The sequence below is a fragment of the Pyxicephalus adspersus genome, chromosome 5 (assembly GCF_032062135.1).
Source record: "Pyxicephalus adspersus chromosome 5, UCB_Pads_2.0, whole genome shotgun sequence".
NCBI lineage: Eukaryota > Metazoa > Chordata > Amphibia > Anura > Pyxicephalidae > Pyxicephalus > Pyxicephalus adspersus.
The window spans coordinates 29,186,887-29,211,002 of record NC_092862.1 but is presented as its reverse complement, the minus strand read 5'-3'; the positions used below and the strand labels follow the sequence as shown (position 1 = coordinate 29,211,002).

Here is a 24,116-nt window from a genome sequence, read left to right as displayed (position 1 = left end):
ATACAAATCCCACATGTTAATCAACAACTACTGTAGAAATGATACCTTGTGGTGTCTAGTAAACACCTTGACATGTGCCAACCATTACTATACAACTATCATTCTATTACTCTGCAGACAGCACAGCTCATTCAGATTTATGACTAGAACAAAGATAAATAAAATAAATGTTATCACAGAAATGAACTGATCACATATGCAGCAACTGCAAAAAGAAATGTGCAAAGTACAATAATAAGCCTATAGCACGCAAAGCACCATAACTCCAATCCAATAAACCATCATTGTACATTTTACTTGTAAACAGATGAAGGAACCAGACAAGATAAATGTATGAGTATATTCAGATAACTTGAGAATAATGACATCACCCAGATGTAGACCATGGACTGTAGATATGGTGCTGTATGATTATACCAGAAAATCTCCAATTATACACAAATACACATAAATATAGATACGTTTATTTTTCTAAAGACATTTTACATCCCAAGCGTTGCTGATATATGGAAACAATGTTAGCACTATCCCTGCACCCATCCTTGTGTTCACACTATTCACCTAAGTCCCTCCATGCCATGGCAAGGCTTTGCTGACCTCAGTATAAAGAAACTGGTGTATTACATAGAGCAAACCAACAAAATGACACACCGATTGCTATGCACACCTATCACTTTACAAGTCCCTTCTTGCCATGGCAAGGCTTTATTAATACAAAGAAGCATTGAATGATCTACCCTTGGTGTCTTATCTACACCAATTTCTTTATAATTCCATCTTTGTCGTTGTAAAGCTTTTCTGATAATAATGAAAAGAAGTTGGGTGCAATGCACGATCTACCCAGCACCGATCGCTCTATATTACTCTACAAATCTAGCAATGCCATGGCAAGACGTTATCAAGGCACAGAAGCAATGCACAATCTAGCACCGATCATTATCAACACCTGGACGTTTGCTTTACATTTCCCTCCATGCCATGGAAAGGCTTTGCTGATAATAAAATCTAGTACAATGCTAAGTACACCTATTACTTTATATTACTTTACATGTCCCTAATGCCATGGCAGGGCTTTCTCAATGCACCAATAGTTAAGGACACCTATTTCTATACAACTCTCTCTCAAAGCTTCCCCAATACACAGAAACACATGCCTATTTCCTTACATTCCCCCGTGCCATGGCAAGGCTTTGCTGAATATGCAGATACAACCTACAATGCATGATCTATTCCAGAACCGATCGTAATGACCACGCGGCTGGTACTTTACACTTATCTCCATGCCACGGCAAGCCTTTCCAATACACAGAAACAATGTGCAATCCGATTGCTGTGAATAATAATTTTTTTCACATTTCTATCTATGCCATGGCAAGGCTTTGCTGACAATAAATTAAAGTCATGAGCCATGCACGATCTACCCTTGCTATGTACACCTATTACAAGTCCCTCCATGCCATGGCAATACACAGACAACGTGCAATGCTCTATCAGCCCATCACCGATCGCTATGTACACCTATTACAAGTTCCTCCATGCCATGGCAATACACAGACAACGCGCAATGCTCTATCAGCCCAGCACCGATTGCTATTTACACCTATTACAATTCCTCCATGCCATGGCAATACAAAGACAACGTGCAATGCTCCAGTAACCCACCACTGTTCGGTGGTCCACTTCCAATGCCATGGCAGGGCTGATCCTAGTAGTTCCCGGTCGCACCTGGCACCTCCAGGACTATTAGATCACCTTCCCTTTCCAAGCAGACACACCGGTTCCTGTAAATTGCGCTAGGTGTGTGGTTTCGTTATGAAAATGTGGGAAATTCCCCGATCTAGGGAGAGATAAAAGCGAGGAGGAAGCAGCCTGTCACTTGTCCCGGGCAGCGCTGCGAGCCCGTACAGCTTACCATTGATCATGGTCTGGGAGGTGAGTGCAGGAGCCGGTAAGTCGCAGTCATGGTGATCGGTGCATGTCGGTGGACGGGAGGCCGGGCGGTGCAGCTCTGCACTGACTCTGCACACATGCCATGGCACAATGCCTCTCCCTCCTATCGGGCTTTTCTAGTCCGGGGAACTTCCGTCTGCGCCCAGCACTTTCGGTTTCATGTGTTGGAATGAATGGTGGGTCTGGCGTATGTCAGTACATCGCACCATGGGGGGACGCTATGACTGCTTTAACCCCCTAGGTGCCATCAGTAAGGTGTGATCAGGTGTGGCCAGGTGCCAGGTACTCAGCATATGTGCCCGGCTCACCTGACAGATCTGCACAGGACTGGGGAAAGGATAGAGGAGAAAAGAGGGAGAGAGAATGGAGGGGAGAAGGGAGAGAATACAGATTCAGGAAGACTTTCAAAAATCCGGCTATCGATAATCCGGTTCCTTCAGATTTCCGGCATGGATTTGGAGCGCATTTACAAATTTACACTGTTTTCTGGAGGCGCCCTTTATGTTTTATGGTGCTGTACTCCAGAATCAGCTGTTGGGTCTTCTTTCACTTCTTATTCCTTCTCATTTATTTGTTGCTGTATAGCCCCATTTAAAGGACTGTACAGGTAGTCATTTTCTGTTAAATATATACAGAATATATAGCCATAAAAAAAAATCAGAATTTTTCAAAAATCTGGCATTTCTCAGGTCTGGAGGTTGCTGGACTTTTGAATGTCAACCTGAATGATGATAAGAATAAAGCAGAAGAGAGAGGGAACATAAGGAATGAGAATAAAGGAGAGACGGGAGAGAGAAAATGGAGAAAAATAAAGAGAAAATGGAGAAGGATGAATGAAAAAAATGATAGAGGAAAAATAATAGAGAGAAAGGGAAGAAAGGGAGAATCTAAGGGAGAGCAGAGAGAAAGAAGAGAGGAGGAATAAAAGAATAGAACTAGAAGGAATACACCAGATAAAAGAGAGGAAAAAGGAGAAGAGAGAGCGAATATAGAGGAGAAGATAAGGAGAACAATAGCGAATAGAAGAGAGAAAAAACATAAATAGAAGAAGAAAGGAGACAAGACAAAGAGGGAGTAAAGGGAGAGTCTAGGGGAGAGGAGAGAAAAAGAATAGAGGAGAAATAATAGGGAGAGAAGGAGACGAGAGAAAACATAGGAAAGGAAGGATAGGAATTGAAAGAATACATGTAGTAAAAAAGAGGAGAGAAGGAAAGGAGAACAAGAGTGAATAGAGAAGAGAAATAACAGAGAACAAGAAGAAAGGGAAGGTGAAAAGAGAAAGAAAGATGAAGAGAGGAGAGAAGAGAGGAAAGGTGAAGAGAGAAAGAGAACAGACAATAAAATATAGAGAAAATAGAGGAGACAGAAGGAAAAGAATGAGGGAGAAGAGGAAGGGACAAACATCCTTCAGTTTCTCTTTTCCTCAGTTGTTACTTATTTGTGGGTGAAAATATACACCTCTAAAAAACAAATGATCATTAAAAAGTATTATTTTGCACTAAACGTCTCCCTGCGCAGAAACAAATGTGCAGCTAATGTTCTTTTTCTGCCAGTACTGTGTGGGTTTTTTTGGCTCCCAATATGATTTTCTCATTTGAGTTCCTAGGCTGATAAATATGGGAAGCCCCCGTTCACTGTGTTTTAGGGTATTTACCCATATTTATGTTAGTTTCAGTCTGTTTTGTATAGTAATTTGAAAGCACCTTTAAAGACCTAATATTTGGTGTGCTAAAAATAAGCCCTGGACTATACCCTAAACCTATTACTGTATTGGTTGTTTTAGCACAACGTGTGCATCAAAAATTCTGTTCACTCTTTCGGTTTTGATAAAATAGTCATTTAAACTTTGAAAGCTTTTTTTTCTCATAACTTCCTTTTATCTCAAGTGCCCATACTCGTCTCTTAAAATCTCACAATTAGGAACAGCTATAAGTGTTTTGAGGAAAGATTGTCTATACATTAATTTTTATGTTTTAATTTTACATAAATGTAAAATAGGGTTTGCTCATTTCTGTGATAATACCTTATGATGCATCAAAGATATAGAAACATAGAAGGCAAAAATGACCAAGTGTTTCATCAGCCACTTTTTTGGTTTGATATAATTATTGTTGTCTGCAGACAAACCCAAACATGTTTAAATTAACATACTGTTAGTTAACTGGAAGTCTATTTACTATTTTTATTATATATTAATACTTTTTTATCATTATTGTAGCACAATACTCCTGCTGATGTGAGATCCTACATTGTTCTTGTCCTTACTTCTCTATTGATCTCTTAACCGTTTTTACTCCCTAAATATAATTTAAGTTTAGAGACCTTGTCTCTCTTTTTCCAAACTTTTTTGGAGGTTGATTTGTTTTAGACCATTTTTGTTGACAACCTCCTTGGACAGTCTAGTATACTGTTTCCTGATCTTTTTAACATAGGAAACCCTTTGAAATAACTTTCTCCAGGGAACCCCTGCTATATTTACTATATCCACAACTGACAGTACATTAGTGGGGTAATCATTGGGAAAATGCCTCTTACAATGTTGGGCAGTGGGAATTATGTCACCCTTACAGATAGCCAAAAAAATACCCGGTTTGACGTAAGGCTGAACTAAAGTAAAGCGGATGTAAAAAGATCAAGAAACACTGTACTGCAGTGTCAGAGGTCATAGAATTGGCTGTCCAATGACCAAAACTTTGTACTTTAAGGCATGTACAGGGGGTTCTATGTAATTATTTTAAATCACCTGCAGCAAGGCTAGGTTTAGGTAATTTGTTGTAATTGTTGTGTTAAAATCAGTGTATGGAGTATGTATCAGTGGTTAGGAAGATGTTAAATCTTTTGCAAAAAATGATCCCTGTAACCATAACTAAATCTCGCAGAGGTATACCTAAACCCGAAACAAGTGGCTGACGGGCACATATGTGACAGATTATTTAGAATCATTAAAGCCTTTACAGTAAAGGAATCATGAACACTTTCTGCAGTAAGATGTTTTTATGTATTATTTTTTTATTGAAAGTTTTCCATAAACAAATATCGTCTGGGAGTGTATGATACAAAATAATGAAAGGATATAGAAATCATTAAAAGAGAGAGGGGAAACAATATAAAATAGCACAAGGATTAAGGAGAGAAAGAGAGAATCACACAAATGTTTACTGATCCAACAAGATTATATTATATATTATAATTTGGATTATATAAATACAAGGTCAGTGTGGTTTTTAATTTGGCTCGTAGCAATAGTAAAAGCAAAATGAGTCAAATAATGAAATCAACTGCATGAAATGTAATAGTGAAAAAGTAAATTAGAAAATTGGTGTAGCTTTAGTTTCAGCATTCTCAGTTCACTGAATGGGCTTAATCTTTTTGCATTTTTTTCTGTAGTAGCTGTCCGTAATACAATGCAGGAAACTACTTATTTGAATGTAACTTACGCTTGAGGCTCATTGTATCAGTGTATAAAAAATTATAAAAAACACTGCTTCTCCAACACTGTGTGTGATATATTGTGATATTTTTTATTCAAATTATACCTAAAAATTTTATAAAATGTTAAAAGTTATAATATAATAATATTTCATAATATTAGCCAGATGATTATAAACAACAATTGAGTTATAAATCAATCCTTGCTAGTGATCCCTGAGTAAACAGTCCTAGTCATAAAAATGTTACGTTTCAGGTTTCTCCCTGGAAATGCCTTTCCTATGAACTCCTACTCCTAAAACAAACCAAAATAAAAGTAATGCAAAACAAACAAAAAAAATATGTATTTATTATTTACGGTAAATAGTACAATAATATTATACAATTGTGTGAAAAGAGTATGTACGCTCAATAAAAAAATATTAAACTATTTTACTATATTTAAACAGATAAACATTGGATCTTCATTCAGATGGTGCTTACAGATTATGATAATATACTTATGCACAGTATAAAAAGACAAGGAACATTTGCCTTTTTCAATAATTTATTAATCAAAAATATCAATAGATGTCATACTGTACTGTGGAAATAGTACCCATATTCCTGTATTGGTATTACCATTGAAAAAAAAAAGGAAAAGACAGGCTTTTTGGCAATGTACTGCAAAAACAAATACAATTTATTAACAATAAAATTGACCCTGGCTTTAACATAAACCTTTCATGCTAATACCTGGGCTAAACATAGTTATTGACATGTAAGATATTCTTTATTTTCGTATACAGTCTTAAATCATACGATTGTATATTTATGTTGTATCTATTGTTACACAAATAGTTGCAATCTCAAGATATCCCCTGAGGAAGCTTTCTGAAGCAAAATGCGTCGGGTATTGAGACCCAATTTTTAAAATTTCCTTTTTGGACTACACGTACCACCCTTAATATGGGTATATAATACGAGAATGTAGTCTAGGATCACTATGTTTAGCCCAGGTTTTAGCAAGGAAGGTCTATGTTAAACCCAGGGTCAAATTTATTGTAATTAAATTGTATTTGTTTTTGTACTACATTACCAAAGAGCCTGTCTTTTTCTTTTAATGTTTATCATATGATCACAGGCTTGACATGGTAAACTTTGATTATCTCTAAAACTGACTTCCCTAGGGGTAATCCACCATTTTATACACTTGGTATTATCATTGTATTATTTGATTTATCAGTCCAAAGCACCTTGTTCCATAATGCCTAGTCTTTCTGTTTGGACATCAAAGGCATTTCTCTAGCACACCTCCCATTCGGTTTTATGTGGAGCAATATTAGATGCTTGTACTTATTACAAAGTGTTGTGGGATTTACCTGCAGAGCCCAAAATAGAATTTTTGGCTTTTTAGCACCAGTAGCTCATGGGTAAATTTGTTGGGCCTTCGACAGTTATTTACTGTATACATCACTTCTAGAATATTTTCTAGAATATTTTGGCAAATGTTTTAAATCCCTTGCTATACTCAGACATTCCCAACCTTCTTTTAAAGAAGGCCTTATAGGACTATTGATCTTGGCATGATGATAAGCCACATCATGATGAACATGCACATCAGTCGCAAGAGAACCCCAGACCTTTGATATCTGAGATTTAAATAGGACAGGTTTCACCAAATACTCCTGAAAGAGGTTCATATGTGCTAAAAATGACGTTTTTTTTTTTATTTAAATGAAAAATTTGTATTTTTGATTTCATTATGATTGATTATGATAATAAACTCCAGGTCAATTGTATGTGCCATTTGTTCAAATATATGACCTTTATCTGTAGGCATTGTTGGAATCAGGATCTAATCCTTTCTTGTTCAAACATACTAAAATATTCAACAAATTATATTAGGTATATCAGTTTTTTTCTTATGACTGTATTTAATTATTATGTCATTAATTATAAATAAAACAATTAGTCAAATGCTGAGATTGCAGTTTATTGTAATCCACCCAAACCATTATTGTAACTGCAAGGTCGTTTGATATGCAGACATATGCAGAACTATAACTCCCAACATTCCAAATTATTTTCTAACTCCACTTTCATAATTTTAGGAGCTTTACTATACCTTACCATAACAATAATTAAATTTGTTCTAACCAGCTTATAGAGGAATCAAACCTTAAAATAAAGAAATGACATCAGACAGGTCTATATTGCAGAAAGGACAGGTGATACAATAAGGAAAATTTGCTTGTCTGATCATAATATTTCAGTTACACTCACTTGTTCACTCTCCATATCAGGCGCTACTGTTCATCCGGTCCTTTTCCCGATGTCGGATCTTCAGCCAAATGACCATGCCAGGATGATGTAACTTCAACGCATGCCTGCAGGAGTTCATTCAGTCCTGTTAGCCTTAGGCATACCCAGCATATCCCAGCATCCTAGGCTGACTTTACATTCTTTAAAGGAAAAGCTTGCAAACAGGCAAGTAGTTTTTTTTTTTTTTTTTTTTGCAAAAGTGATATAACTTGTTCCTTCTGCAATAAAAATCCTGATTTCTACCAATTTTTAGATGTTTTGAACTGTTCCACCATTAAGAATGTTGTAGGTAACTTGACTGCATCTATTAATTATTTGTCTTTGGCAATATTCTTAGATGCCCCGTTTTTTTCCTAATAACACCAGCAAAAGTCAGAAATAACCATATAACAGTACAAATCATGGTCAAATCACCTTGCTAACCACTAGACTTTTGTATATTTTTTATGTTTTTTTTTCCAAAACTTCAGCTTGTGGCTGCTCACCAAACTGGATTGTTAGATTGATTGTAAAAAAAAAAAAAGCTTTTAGTTTTTTCTTTTCTGACGTTCAGCATTACCATTTCAGCTAGACCAATGGAAAATGTGCATTTGATATTTGGAGGGCATTATGTTGGAGTACTTGAATTGAGAACTGATAATGTCTGGGACACATGGCAAGAAATATTATTTTTGAAGTAAATGGTCACCATGTACACCATGTGCACTAACTTATTCTTTGTAATGACAAATGCAAGAAAGCTCTTTTTTTCCAACTATAAACAGATATCAAACCCTTTCTCTTTAAACCCCTGTTAAGGAAACCTTGGGAGCATGGACTGTCCACAGGAGGTAATGAGCGATATGATGATATGAGAAGGATCTGTGCTAATGAATAATGAAATGTACGGCCACCAAAAAAAAATGTAATTGTCAATAATATATTACGCTTCCATGTTTTGTACTATGCAGTTACCCACACTGAGTATTGAATTGTAATAACTGTAATTGTAACTGTGCTATACAGCATCGCCTCCGAGAAATGCTCAGTGCTCTTTGCATTTTTAAGGTCACCTTGTATACTTCACTCCAATATTTTCAATTTACTGTTAAATAAAACAATGTGTCACTAAAAAATTGTTATTGTCTTATTTTTAGATAGTGATAGAATTTAGTGAGCCATGAATGATGAAATAACCTAGCAAACTGGCCCCTGAACTTCATAGGGTACATTTGTAAGTAGCAGTATTTATTTTAATTTATTGTTACGGTATATATCCGTTTCCTTAGCATATTACTATTGCCAAAGAAGGCCAGGCTCATCCCCTTGAGCGCTGGGATACCTGGATGATCCTGGCATCCTACACTTAGCTGTGCTTGGATAACAAGTGAACACGCAAGTAAGTATGTTTTATTGCAGAAGTGACATTGCTTGTACCTTCTCCAATAAACAGCCTGCCTGATTGCAAGTTTTCACTGTGAAACAATAGTTCAACTTTAATCATAATCCATATCTAAACACTGTTATGTTCCAGAGCAACTTTGAGATTATGGATGTCTATGATTGTGTAACAGTGGCACCTTTTTAGAAATTATGCTTCATGCATAATAATTCAAGTTTATATTTTGCACATGTATTATTCCTTTTAGCATTGGGCGTGCTATTTTTTAATATTTGTTCTTAATAATTTGCTTATAAGATTTTTTAGTCCTAGTGCAGAGTTGCATTACTTCCTCCTAACAAGCTTGTATATAGTATAAATGAAAAACAGAACACTGCAAGAATGACGTGCTTAAAATGATGCACAGAACCTAAAGTTAGGTTCTGTGCAAGCCTGATATATATAAATATACATATTTGTTTATTTAACCTTCATTTCTTTCCGGTTTGATATGTCTAAAAGCGGTACATTGTTTTTCATGAAAATTTTTTTTGCAGTATAATATAATAGTATGAGTATAAAAAAGTTTGAAACACAAAATTATGTAAAAATAATACATTTAATAAATTAAAAAATCTATATATTTAAAAAAGAAATGTTTTTTTTTATTTTTTTTTAAAAATACATATTATATTCATACTAATAGATATACTGTAAAATAAATGTTCTTGAAAACAATGTACTGCTTTTACACATATAAATCCAATGTATTGCATTCAAAACAGTTATTTTGTATTGAATGTAATACAAATGGATTTTTGAATTTCCTGCCCTACCGCTGCCGGCAAAGTACACAGGCATCGACGTCACTGGGAACTCCCCGATGACTCATCGGATGCAGAAGCTGGCCGTAAGAAGAGAGAAGAAGACAGTGATCGCGGCGATGGACGGCGTGGGACGCCGGCGGATCAGGTAAGGCTCTATTTACTACTACCTCCCATAGGATTACCTACCCCGAGTCACACTCAGGGTTACCGCTTTTAGCAACTTTTTTCTACCCTGAGTCTCACTCGGGGTTACCTCTAGGGAGGTTAAAAGTAATTGAGAAAAAATAAAGAGAATTAGATTTACTCTTCTCTTTTATTGAAGATTGAATGCTCATCACAAATCAGGGGGTAATAGGGTGCTAGTACGATAAAACAAGTACAAATCGCACATGAGGTTTTGCAATGATCGTATTTTATTAAATTAAAAAAGTAAAATGTCTGTGACTTACAATTCAGTGTATCAACAGGCTGAAATCCAGGTTGTTTCATAGGCCTTTGGTCAGCATGCAAAATTTCCCCATGAGAATGAGCTGTCCATCCTAGTGGTAGAAGTCTGCGCCATTATAAAACGCCTGGTGGAATGAAGTGGACTTTAGCCTTTTGATAGGCTTACTAGCAAGTCATGCTTTTGAGGGTGTATTTTATTGACTTTATTATTTTATTGCAGGGTAATCTCTCCACAATTTTGTACATTCATTTGGTGTGTTAAATTCCACTACATTTTTTGGGAAAAATATTGGGTGAACATTAATAAAAGGAAAGTCACCTTATCACAATCTAAGAATTTTATTATAAAAATACTAGTGAATCCAAACACAGTTACTGTTTTTAAATTTCAGTTAATGTGATGTGATCAGAATTTTGTTTTAGTGAATGTGTAGAAGCCTTTGGCTTAGCACACACTTTGATTGCCTGCCCTAGGAAACAGCCTTTTATCTCAAGCTTGTAATAATGATAAACCAGGGCACATGTCTTAGAGAAAAATGTTTCTAATAACTTTTTGCATATTATTAAAAAATTATTTATTCCTTTATATCAAGTTTAGTTTATCTAAATTATTTATTGTGTTTTTTTTATTCAGCCTATTTTGTTGTCATTTTCATTTTTCTACTTTATATATTACTTTTTATAGAGTGCCAATGTGCAGTTAAAAAAGAATGATTTGAAATATATGTATAGATATATATTATAATTCTTTAATTGTATAAATTATTTTTGTACATGAAAACACATTCTTAGTTTAATTTTTTTCAATTGTCATAGTGAACTTTTTGTTTATTTTTTTACTGCTGTGAACGCTGATCCAATTAAGAGACATGCATGGCATCTGTCTTTTTACACATTTTTTTGTCAGTGTGTACAATATTTGAAATACTTCAGTTTAATTATTTATATTTGTGCTTAACTGAGAAGTCTTCTACAACTTCAGTAAGTCGTTCTCTCAGTTATGTGGGATGGCAATATGGGGCTGATATTTTGCCAGGACACCCAGCTTCACTGATGAAAGTGTATCCTCTCCAGCCTTGGAGAACTTTAATAAATTAGGCCCTAAGTCTCAGAGAATAAAGTTCATCATGTTCACACTACCCGGTTGGAGTCAGAGGAGAATAATAGAAATAGGAGGACTTTCCTAGGCATTTTGTGCATATTGTCTTAATTAAAATTTCAACGAGTTTGACTCAAATTCTGCTTAATTCCACAGCCTAACATGATCTAGTAAATAAACGCTTTACTTAGTTTTCATAAAATGAGAGGAAAAAATAAATATTAAAATTGTTATTTTTATGGGGCAGACATATTTAGATCCCAGCATGCATTTCATGGCTTTTGCCTACTGTAATTATACTGTATATAACCTCATAAATCTTCATTCTGCGTCATTAAGTTAAAAAATAAACTGATATTCCAAATTTAGGTTGACATACAATAAACATGATTTATTTTGACAATAAACTAATCCATTTTTATTATAAGTGGGATTTGCGTTTCTGTTTTTTTCTATTTCAATTTACTGTGTGTTGTTTAATCTATGTGGTTTCATCGCTTTTATAGTTCTACTTGGATATTAGGAATTGTAATTGTATTTTGCATATTACTATGTTCTTGCTTTTATATTCTTTTATTTTTTACAGTTTTCAAAGATGTTTTTTTACTTACTTTTAGGCTCTTTTAATTGCATTCTTCTTTTAAATGCATTCTTCTTGTAAACCAAATTGTACATTTGTGCTGTAAGCCTATTGCTTCAGCATTACATTTTTCATTAGTTAGGCTAACAAAATAGTAAATTAATTATATTTTTGAGACAAGCAGGGCAACGCTGTCTGGTTAAAATGCTTTTAGTTTCTGTACAATACTGTAGGTGAAAAGACATAGCAGAGTGTTGGAAAATATAATACTTGCTTGACTAGTAAATTCTTCTAATGTTATTGTAGACATAAAATACATCTTAAATTATGGTATATAAATATATTATACTATATACATTTAAATTCATTTAAAGTTAAATTATAAAATATTTTTATAAAATTATAAAATAAAGTTTTTTTAAAGGACTTATGCTATGTGGCCAAAGTCTTGGTTAATATAACATTATCACCTTAATTTAATAAATATGTTTTGATTCTTAAAATGGAATTAAATTCTGACAAAAGGCTTTATTTTGTATAGCACTATATAAGGAAAACCAGAAATCCATTATTTTGTTACATTAATAAATCTTCAGTCTAATTTATCCATGTTTTTCCCCTTGCACCCAAAACATTTTGTAAACCAATGCTGTCCAATGGGTATGTGGGGCCAAATGTTTTGGGGACTACCTCCACTTGTGGTGGAGGGCCAACATTATAAAAGTATAATCCCCAGCACAAATAGTGGTATATATAACTGCAATGCCATTCATTTTGAATTATGATTCTTGATCTAGAATGCTGATATTCTGTTCCTGGAAAGTCACACACAATCACCCTATGCACACCATGAATTATTTATCATTGTGACTTTGTGCCAACATTCCAGTAAAAATTGGGTTGCTCTTTCCTGCAATGAAATATTGATGCTGTGGTTAGTGTGCTGCATGCTACCTCTTTTTTAAAAATTATTTATTCATTTTCATGGGTATGAGTACAAACAGACAAAGAAAACAAAGAACTAAGGAGTGAACAGCACATACTGAGCATATACGATATAGCAGAGATGAGTAAAAACAGTCATAATAATACACATCAAAATATGTATAATAAACAGCTCCTATAAAAAGGATAAATATACAGAATTTCCTGTAAAACATTACCCAAATTGGTCCTCTAGATAACTATGTTTTTCCAGAAAAAAACCTCACCCACTCAAGAGGGCATGTTATATCTGTCTATAGGGAACTGGTCCAGCACCAGTGCTTCTCAGAGACTCGGGAGGCTACTTGCCCCATGCCAGCAAATGGTTGCCCCCAGGATTTCTGTGCGCAAAGAATGGTATCTGGGGAATGACTGACAGAGCACCAGGAGCCCACAGATAATGCAGTAGAATGGATTCCATCAGAAGTCAGAATACAGAGCCAGGTCATACCAAGGTAATAGGTTCACAATACAAGGCATCAAAAAGTAAGGACAAAGCAGAGTCGGGATCACAGGCAAAGGTTGGTCCAGCCAGCATACAAGCACAGGGTCAGAAACAGGCCGAGTCAACAACAGTAAATCCAATGCATAAACACACCAGCAGCAGGTCAGCCAATCTTATGGCTACAACAAGCAATTGGTAACTGTGAGCAAAAAAGCTAAAAAGTCCTAGCAGCGAATGACAGTGCAGGATGAAGCCAGAGACTAATCTGCTCCTAAATTCCCCTTCTGTGCACAGTTTCAGAGTATGACCTGGGGATTCTAAGAAGGTTCAGCTGCACAGCTAAAGGGAAACAGGAGATGCTGCCAGCTGATGAGCAGAGGGAAGACCAATAATTCTGTTCTCATTGCCCCTGATTCATCAAGCAGAATCGGATTATCGGTCGCGCATTCGTATTCGCGATCAGAAATCGTACGCGGTCGCGCTATTCAGCAACTGAAAAAGATCGCGGCCGGAGCCGCGCATCTCCGGCAGCTTTACACTGGCGAGCTTGTATTAAAAGTCACTGTTCCCCTAAAAAATCATTCTTTCTAATGGCACACACATTACCCATAGCCCTAAAAAAAGCCTTAATTGGCAGATTCGCGCTCCCTATTGTGAAGGCTGGAATCCGGCTGGCAGTGAGGCGAGTGTACGCACACACTCGAGTCCGGACCGCGGTAATCCACGATCGATGGCCGCGCGTACTTTCGCGCTTCCAGCGAGCGCGGATTTTATTGATGAATCAGGGGCATTGTTTCTGTGAGCAACACTGCCTGAGAGCAATACCAGATTGTTATACTGCGGTGGCATATAGCGTTGGATCAGCCAGATAAACATCTAACAGTGTCTAGGTACCTTTTATTGGTAATAGTATCCATAACACATATTGAAAAGGAACATGTGTTAAGGAATTTCTCTGTAGTGATATGTGTACTTGAGGTAAGGTCCTCCATAAGCAAAAGTTTGTTAACCCTTTGGAGTTATAGGCCAACTGAAGACAGAGCAAAGCATGCATGACTTTGCAGTGGTCACTAAATGAGTATTTCTTTGATAGGACAAAATTATATTAGGTATAGAAGGAGTAAAGCCTGGTCTGCCAAAATGTTAATATATATATATATATATATATATATATATATATATATATATATATATTATACAATATATATATGTGCCTGACTTGAGATCTGCCTGACTGTCTCCCAGTAATGTTTCCGTACTGCGCATGACCAAAATATATGCAGAATAGTACCAGGACCACGTCCCTATCTCCAGCATTGTGAAGGTACTAAGGGAAAGAAGTGTAATATTAATATTAATAATAATAATATTAGGCGGTCTGGTGTTTCCCAACCATCTAGTAAGTATCTTATAGCCCATTTCTTAGAATCTACTAGAGATGAACAGTTTATATGAGTATGCTACCTCTTAGCTGGTAACATGGAAGTGCAGAACTACTTGCACAATGTCCTAATAGCACTATTACTGTGATCATATGAGAAAATCAATTGAAAAATATTTTTTCTAAATGATGAAATTCTGCACATCCAAGTGTTTTTCATTTGACTCTGTAAACTTTATGTTTATAGGTTGTCCATGCCCCTAACAGCTATACATGTAGGAACATCTGAATTTACCTCCGCTTGCTGTCATCTGCACTGGTCTGGTGTTTTTCCATGTTCATGATCTTCGGCCATTTTATTAGGCCAAACCAAAAAGACATTCAACTTCCACTCACACACAAGGAGTTTATTCAGTCCAGCACCAAGAATGTACATTGATCAGCATTGTGTATGTTCTAAAAACAAAAGCAAATTGGTATGTTTTTTTATTATTGCAGAACAGACATGGCATATTCAATTTCAGTTCAAAGTTTAAGTTAAGTTCCAATGCAAAACTGTGTAGTCACCATTCCTGCTCACAATATTGTTAAAGCTGAACCAAAGTCACTGGTGACTGATGAGCCTTTGCCATAAATAGCAAGTATGTGGTGCATTATGACACACAGTTACCGTTTTTAAGTAGATAGAAGGTAGGTAACAGTGAGTGAAGGAGCAGAGGCAATGTCCCTGATTTCTGAAAGCTCTCCAAGGCTGGAGAGAATACACTTTTAGAAGTGATGCTGGGTGATCCAACAAACCTGGAATAGATTTTTTCTGCTATTTGCTAGCAAATGTTTTGAATCCAGGACCAGATCCATTCCAGGTTTGCTGGATCACCCAACTTCACTAGTGGAAGTGTATCCTTTTCAGCCTTGGAGAGCTTTAATCAGGCCCATTGTGAGCAGATGAAGTCAGAGAAATGACATATATGGTAAACCAGGAATTTATTGGAGGGTGTTTTTTGTCCATGAAACATGGTATTTACTGCACTGCTTACTGTTTCACAATGAGAATTATGTGATTGCCTGTGAAAAGTTTGAAGACAAATAAATATAATGTTTTTGGGTACTTTTTTTTACTTTTTATTTTGGTTTTAACTTTTTTCTAATGTAATATTTTAAACTGCCGTGCTGTCTTTTAATTGGCCCTGTGACCTAAACTCATCTAACTGGTTTTGTAAACAGGATTGACCGATATTTTGATAAGGCAATAATGCTAAGATTTTTTACCATGTTTGTTTTTGTAAATATTGTACGCAAACTGAGGAACCCTAAAAGCATTTCATATTTACATAGTTTTATTGGACTAACATGTAGTTTCCCACTATGTGTTTGAATTTTTTCAAATGTTGCAGTGTTTTCTTTTCACCATAGGCTTTATCTTATGTACTAGGTTTATTAACTGCATATTTGTTCTCAAGAAGAGATCTTGATCTTGAGATGACTTGCTGACCCCCTCTTTACTTGTTAAGCGTTCAAACAAACCCCTAAATTACAAGAACTGACTGAGCCTGTTAGGAAATGCTTATTCTGCCAATGCTATGCCGGCAGCAGCAAGGAGATCATGGAACTAGTTGTCTGCCCTCTGCTCAGCAGCTTACAGCATCTCTTGCTTCCCTTTAGTTGTGCAGCCTCAGATGTACCTTCTTGGCATCCCCTGCACAAACTCTGAGGCTGTGAACAGCTGATTACCCATGTAATGTCTTTCCCAGACATGATGTACAAAAGACCTATCTATCTTCTTGAAGATTAAGATACGCTTTACAACTTTTTTTCCCCGTTGTTTTATAGTTTTTCCAACATAGAGCAGGGGCAAGGGTATTTCACCACATTTACTATTTGCATTAAGATGCTGCTGATAAAAGAATGATATTGTGCTCTGGATAAAAGTTAGGTGTCAGTTATTTTTTTAATATTAGGCATGCATGGACACAGTGAAATGACACCTTAGAGAAAATCGCAAGATTCCAACATTTATAAATGGGGTTCAGAGACCTAATATAATAGGCAGAACTTGGTTTTAAATTGAATTGCTATTTTTTCTTACACTACCTAAATAAACTACCAGAGTTAGCCAGTGAAAAACTTTATATTGGCAAACAATAAAACATAGACAGTTGAGGTATAACAACATTTCATGTAAGTTTGATATAATATTAAAATAATCTTTCTGCCCACAACATACAGTGAAAATGCAGGTGGTTTAACATTCCCAGAAATAAAACAAGGAAATGAAACAAATAAAAATATAAAATACATTTAAAATTGTTTGTTTAATTTTTACAAGTCTGATTTTAACAAAATCAATAAAGGGCATTTTGTATAAATAATAAATAACCTTTGATCTTCTTTATAAATGATAATCAGTTTAATTTTACTGCCTATACGTGTATGCACATTTCTTTATGTTCTTTATGTTCAATGGCAAATTGTATTCTTGGTCAAATATTTGTGGTGATAAGCAAATACTTTTTCTTGGCATACCATCAATGCAGTGTAATTTGAGGTAATCTTTTTCTAAATTTAGTTGTGTGCACTTTGACACTAGCTGTTGCAAGGTTTCCTTGCAGATTTCACAATAAAATTTTAGGGTTCTTGGAAACTTCTTTTAGCATTGGACATTCTGTTCTCCAGGCTGAATCTGCTGGGTTGGTTAGTTCTCCACAGTTTAAAATCAATACAACTTGTAGAATATTTTCCTTAACATGGAATCATTGATTTAAATCTTGAAGTTATTGAAATATTTGAAGTTTAAAAATAACAGATTTTACTAACATGCTCCCTAAGGTGGCTCTTAAAATTGATACCTAATTTGAAACTCCAGATTCTAAATTCATTGCTTTGAAAAAGGGGTAAAAATTGGAACGTACTTACAATATTTTGCAACAAATTTCCATTTTTCTTATTAAGTAAAATGTAAATGTTTAAAAAAAAAAAATAACTAAAATGGAGGTTCTTGTTCTGGTGACAGCAGGGGACTTACTCTTTCATCACTGGGAAAAATGTCCTCTCACCTGTGTGTGTAACTTGTGTAAGGATGAGTATTAGTAATTTTTATAGCTAATATGAATTTCTTTTTAACTACAATTTGGGACTTTGCATTTCCATTGTGGCTCATTCCATTGATATTAAATTCAACTGGTTTGTCTAGATTGTGTAAGGCTTTTTATACAGGAAAGTGCAACAGGAAATATTTGAGGAGTCAGGATAAAGACAAAACCATGTGGTGTTAGACATTAGAGAAGATACAAATAGACAAAGGAAATGATTAGAAATGTCTGCATTTTGGCTAAGCAAATTGACCTTGATGAAGCTGATATATTTATCATCCCTGACTCAAAACCAAATAATTAATTGTGTAAACTATACTATATGCTTAAAGTAGGGTAATAGTTATAGGTTGTTAGTTTATGTTTGCTTGTGTATTTTCATCTGAATATGTATGGTACATCTTGCATTCTAGCTGCCATATCCACCCTGTTTACCTATTTGTTTTCCTCTACAATTTTAATTTAATTGTATATGGCACGTCTTGCATTGTAGATGAACATATTGCAAATTTAAATCTGCCCAAAGAATTATCTGTTCACTAGCCCTTTGTTCCAGTTGAGTGTTCATTTATATTTATTGCCCCGCAAACCCCACACCTACCCAGGTTCAACTGATTTCCCAAAATACTTGGTACTCCTATCAGTTCATCCATATTCAGGACCCAAAGCATTTCTATTTAAACATCAGGCAAGGTCACGTGGGACCCTGATCACATGCCCAAATTCCAAGTGCCAAATTTTAAGTACAAAGGGAATTAATCCAGGGAATGAAACTGGACATTGGAACAGAATGGGACATATCATTACTCTCCGCAACTCCCATCTAATGACTTTGCTACTAAAGCCACTTCTCTGACTCATCCTATCCCACTCCTAGAACTCAACAAGTTGACAAGCCTCACTACAACCCATATTACAGGAGCCACTAACATAGACTTCAGGTTGACACATTGCCCCTGATTCATCATTGAAATCCGCGATCGCGGGAAGCGCGATAATACGCGCGACCCGCGATCGCGGATTACCGCGGTCCGGGACTCGAGTGCGCGCGTCGCCAGTAAAAAGCTGTCGGATAAGCGCGGCTCCGTGCGCGAGCTTTTCCGGTTGTTGAATAGCGCGATCGCGCGCGCGATTCCGGATCGCTAATACGAATGCGCGACCGATAATCCGATTTTGTTTGATGAATCAGGGGCAGTGTATTATGTACTCTTAGATTCACTGTTATCTGCTATAATGTATCATTCACAGTGTACTCTCTTTGCTGGATCTATTCCCTCTCCTCCCCAGCTTGTTAACTCATTGTGTGACTGCTCCCTCTCTCTCATACTTTGTGCTCCTGCAACTTTCTGCCTTACTGCTACTTGCTGGTGACATCTCACACAACCCTGGTCCCCCCACAGCCTCTCTCTTCCCTACTCTTTCACCAAGATACTCCCTCCTTCTAACCTCCTTCCCTTTCACCCTACCCATAAATTCTAACCCCCTTTCTTTGGAAGTCTATGGAATGCCAGATCTGTAGGCAAATTAACCTCTATCCACAACCGTCTCCTTTCTAAATCTCTAAACCTCCTGGCTCCCACAGAAACCTGGCTTTCCTTCTCAGACTCTGCCTCTGCTGCTGCTCTCTCCTATGGAGGTCTGCACTTTGGGGTAAGAGTCCTTCTTACCCCATCCTCTCTAATTTTCACCTCTTTTGAATTCCACTCTGTCTGTTCTTTTCCGCCCCCTACTCCTCATTGTTGCTGTTGTCTACCGCCCCCCCAGGAGCAGTTTCACAATTTTTGGATAACTTTGCCTCTTGGCTACCACACATTCTTTGGATAGCTGACAGTAGGGATAGGCGAGAATGCCTCAGGCATTCTTGCGTAAATTTCCCTGAACTTCTGATGGGTCCGTGAAATTTCGGCGAACCCATTTCGCTGACCCATCAGAAGTTCCAGGAAATCATCCTCCTGTGTGCGATCCCTGGGCTGCATTCATTGATCAGCTCAGTGTGCGATCCCCAGCACTAGAGGTAAATGGGGCCAAGTCTCCCCATTCAAAACCTCTAGTGCTTTCTGATTGGCTGAGGAAAGGAAAATCCTGATTACGCTTAAGCCAATTTGAGAGCACTGGAGGTTTTGAATGGGGAGACTTGTCCCCATTTAACCTCTAGTGCCAGGCATTGCACACAGCCCGTGGGACTTTTTTTTTTTTAGTTCTGTAGTTCTTTTTGTAGTTCTCTTCATTGGCTTCCATTTCACCTTAGAATCAAAATCAACCTCCTGTGCTTTGCCTTCAAATCTCTTCACAGTTCTTGTCCCACTTACCTTCTGACCTGGTATAAAAATACTCTCCTGACCACTCTCTTCCTTCCACCAATGACCTACTAATGACTTCCTCACTCATAACCTCATCACACGCACGGATACTAGACTTTTCTTGAGCTGCCCCGACTTTCTGGAATGGTCTTCCTAGTCCTATTCAGCTTGCTCCTATTTTCTGCTCATTTAAAAAAGCACTCAAAACCCATTTTTTCAAACTTGCTTACCCATCTTCTTCTGTCTCTCAAACCCTTACTACTTCCCATCATTCCATATCCCCTCTCCTATTGTGTGATACATCCCCCACTTCCTAGATTGTAAGCTCTTAGGGGCAGGGTCCTCTCATCCTCCTGTGTCACTGTATCTGTCTGTCATTTGCAACCCCTATTTAATGTACAGCACTGCGTAATATATTTGTGCTATATACATTTGTGCTATATATAAATGATTAATATTATTAATAATAATAATATTAATAATAATAATTATAATAGATCAACTGTGTAATTCTGTATCTGTTGAGTTGTTTATTTTTTCTGCATACATTTGTATTGCTTACACTTCCTTGCAAATTGACATAGAACTGAGGCTTCATACACATGTAACATTTTTGACGCAAGAAAAGATCTTTCATGATCATTTCCAGTGACAAAATAATGATGAACATTGTACACACAGCACCCTTTTTGTTCTATGGAGAGGGGAGGGAATTGGCATCCCACTGTGCTCCCCTCCCTGATTTGTATAGCAAACATTCCCCATTGGTCGTTTATAGATCTGTCCTGGCATCTATATCTATCTATCTATCTATCTATCTATCTGAAGTTATTAGTCCTTATATCATTTAATTAACTGTGCATATTTCAAATAGCTATGCTTGGATTATAATAGTTGTTAATCACAAGGCAGTAGTTCAGCTGTTTTATTTGTGTCAGATATTAGTGCTAGACTTTTGACCAATAGCTTAATAAACTAACAATGAATGCTGTATTAAGTTAATGATTAATGAGAGCAAGTAAGAAATAACCATGTGTTTTGTACTGCACATAAGACAAGTACAGGAAATGAAGTATAATATGAACGTAAACTTACCAGACCTAATGTTAGGGCGATGTCCATGTTTGGCTGTGTCAGATGAGGCCTTTTTCACAACATTTATGCAATGTTTAAACCATTTAAACCATTCTACTTTAGCTACCTAATACCAAGGTAGTATTTATAGCAAATGATATTTAGGAAATCCTTTCCAGGTTTGCTGGCTCACCCAGATCCTCACATGATAGTCTATCTCCTCCATATATCATAATACAATTTAAAAAAAATGGTAAAAGATACCTTGTAAGAACATCTTGCACACCAAATGTAAAAAGTCCTCTTTATAAAAACATACATCATATAGAAAATCCAGTACCCACACTAAACATTAGAGCAAAAACACAGTAGGGTAAAATAAAAGAAAATATGAATATGGTAAAATCTAAACAACTATTCAATGAGTAGATTTGTGTCTCACCTATACCTAACCCAAAGATATGGTGTTCATAAATCTAAAGAACATCTGACTCGTGAATCCTGCGGTGAATATGACCTCCACTACAAGATAATGCTTTCAATACCACGGAAGTATAAAGATGATATTTTTCATGTATCAGTAATAAAAAGAATGGAAATAAAGCATTGGAAGGTAGGGGAAGCAGAGGAATGCTGACACCCACAAAAATACTAACTACTAACTAAGCCTGGCTATGTATTGGGCCCTTGGTACAGCCCATATATTGTATAGAACATTCTTAGTACTAAAAATCATACATATTTTATTTAGATGGATTGCAGAGCGTAAAGTGAAGGATTTTACCTCCAGTGATATCACCAACCAATGTAAAATCCAAAGAAAACAAATATTTTAGAGGCACACCATGTTGGTAGACTGTAAGTTAAAATGATTAACTTCAACACAAAACACAAAATCATTCACCAGATGGTAGTAAACTAGATGAAATACTAATAATTAGGAAACGTAAGTAAGGATGAGTCAAGAAAAATATCATTGGTATCAGCAAAATTGTCTGCAACTTCTCGTATTAGGCACTTAAGTTGAAGCTGGTATCTAAGGGTTCAAAGTGTCAAATGACAACATTTTAAAATGACCACGTCTAGTAAATTACAGACAACAGATAGACAACTGCATATAGTTATTTATTAATTGTCACAATGCAGTCATATGAACCAATGTCTGCTCTTATAGTCCCAGACAGCACATTGAGGATGCAAAACACTTAAAATATACACAACCATAATGGGACAAAAAAAAAAAAAAAAACTAAAAGGGACTCCAACACAAACATTAAAAAAGATATGGCTTTTCATATACTTTAAGGGAAAATGTAATGGTTTTGGAATACTGTTAGTGTATTTCTTAGGTGCAGCTTACATTTAATATAAAAAAAATCCCTAAAAGGCAGTGTATTTCAACTAGGGTTCTGTAGGTCCCTGAGGTTCCTGTCAAGGTTGTTAGGAGAGCAATGAGCAATTTGCGCCTCTCAGGTGAGTTTAAGTGACAATGATTAATGATCTTTTTTTAACAATCTATAAGAATGGAATTCTTTCCACTGGGCCAGCAGTGTAAGATACATTATTCTTACTGACCACCAGGCTAATATATATTGAACTGTGAATATAGTAATTATAGCAGGAGTTCCCTGAAGGTCTAAAAACTATTTTAGGGTCCCCCATGTAAAAAGATTGAGAAAGGCTGCTATAGGGTGTTAGGGAGCAGTATTCCCAATGGTAGAAGACTTAGCTTTATTAGGGGGAAGTGGAATGAACAGGGACCTAGAAGAGATGTTGTTTAAGACATGATCCCATTGGTGATAAAGTTGGGACTGTCACTTCAAAGAGAGAGACAAAACCTCAAGGAGAGATGCTTCCTCCATTGTCCTCTCCCCTATATGTTGGGTTGCAATAAATTCCCCTGCACAAGACTCAGTAATTTCTTTGTACCACATTATAAAAGAAAACCTGGGAAAAAGATTTGTACTTTATAGAAATGTACACTGATATTGTATATTTGTTGTTAATGATATTGAAAAGAAACATTTAATACAGTGGGCCTGATTTATGAAAGCTCTTCAAGGCTAGAAAGGATACATTTTCATTAGTGAAGCTGGCTGATCCAGCAAACCTGGAACGCATCTGGTCCAGAATTGAAAACATTTGTTAACAAATAGCAAAGGACTTTTAAGAAATCCATTCCAGGTTTGCTGGATCACCCATCCTCACTGATGAAAGTGTATCCTCTCCAGCCTTGGAGAGCTTTAATAAATCAGGCCCATAATGCTATGTCACTAAGCAAAAAGAGCAAAAGCTGTTTATCTCAGCTGTAAACCCTGGGAGTTCACTGTGTGTGTAATCTGAGGTCAAGATTAAAATATAGGCTCCCATGGCTGACCTCTCCTAAAAATGCTATTTACTTGGCTGTCTTTGGCTCCAATACTTTCTGTGTCACTGCCCTTGACCAGGTAAAAACATAAGGAAATCTGACTCTCGTGTTCTTGTGTTCTGACTCTTGTGCTGGCCTGCGTCAGGGACTCAAAGAAGGTACGGGCAGGTAACATGTTTGTCATTCATGTGTAATATTTAAGGAAAAGGAAAATGCAGTTTAATTCTGTATCTGTTGTTTATTTTTCTGTATACATTTGTATTGCTTACACTCCCTTGCAAATTGACATAGAACTGAGGCTGTCACTCCATAAATCCTAAAGCAATGTAATCAATTTAAACTTTTGAACTCTGAACTTTAAGATACATTCTCTATTTCACAGACTAAAATGAAAATGTCCAGGTACTTCTTGAATAAACAATGATCCAAGTTAACCCATTACATATCTTTAAGAGGATTGTCAAATTTGTTGTGTCCAG

At 36.3% G+C, this 24,116-nt stretch overlaps 2 long non-coding RNA genes across 2 annotated transcripts in view; both read left to right on the top strand.

Annotated features, from left to right (window-relative positions):
- Nucleotides 1-24,116, top strand: part of LOC140330689 (uncharacterized) — an 88,734-nt gene that overhangs the window by 24,289 nt on the left and 40,329 nt on the right. The window lies entirely within an intron of this gene.
- On the top strand, nucleotides 1,842-8,798 carry LOC140330688 (uncharacterized). The gene is made up of 3 exons (XR_011920783.1): nucleotides 1,842-1,948; nucleotides 7,665-7,848; nucleotides 8,482-8,798. It is a non-coding gene; the product is annotated as an uncharacterized lncRNA (long non-coding RNA).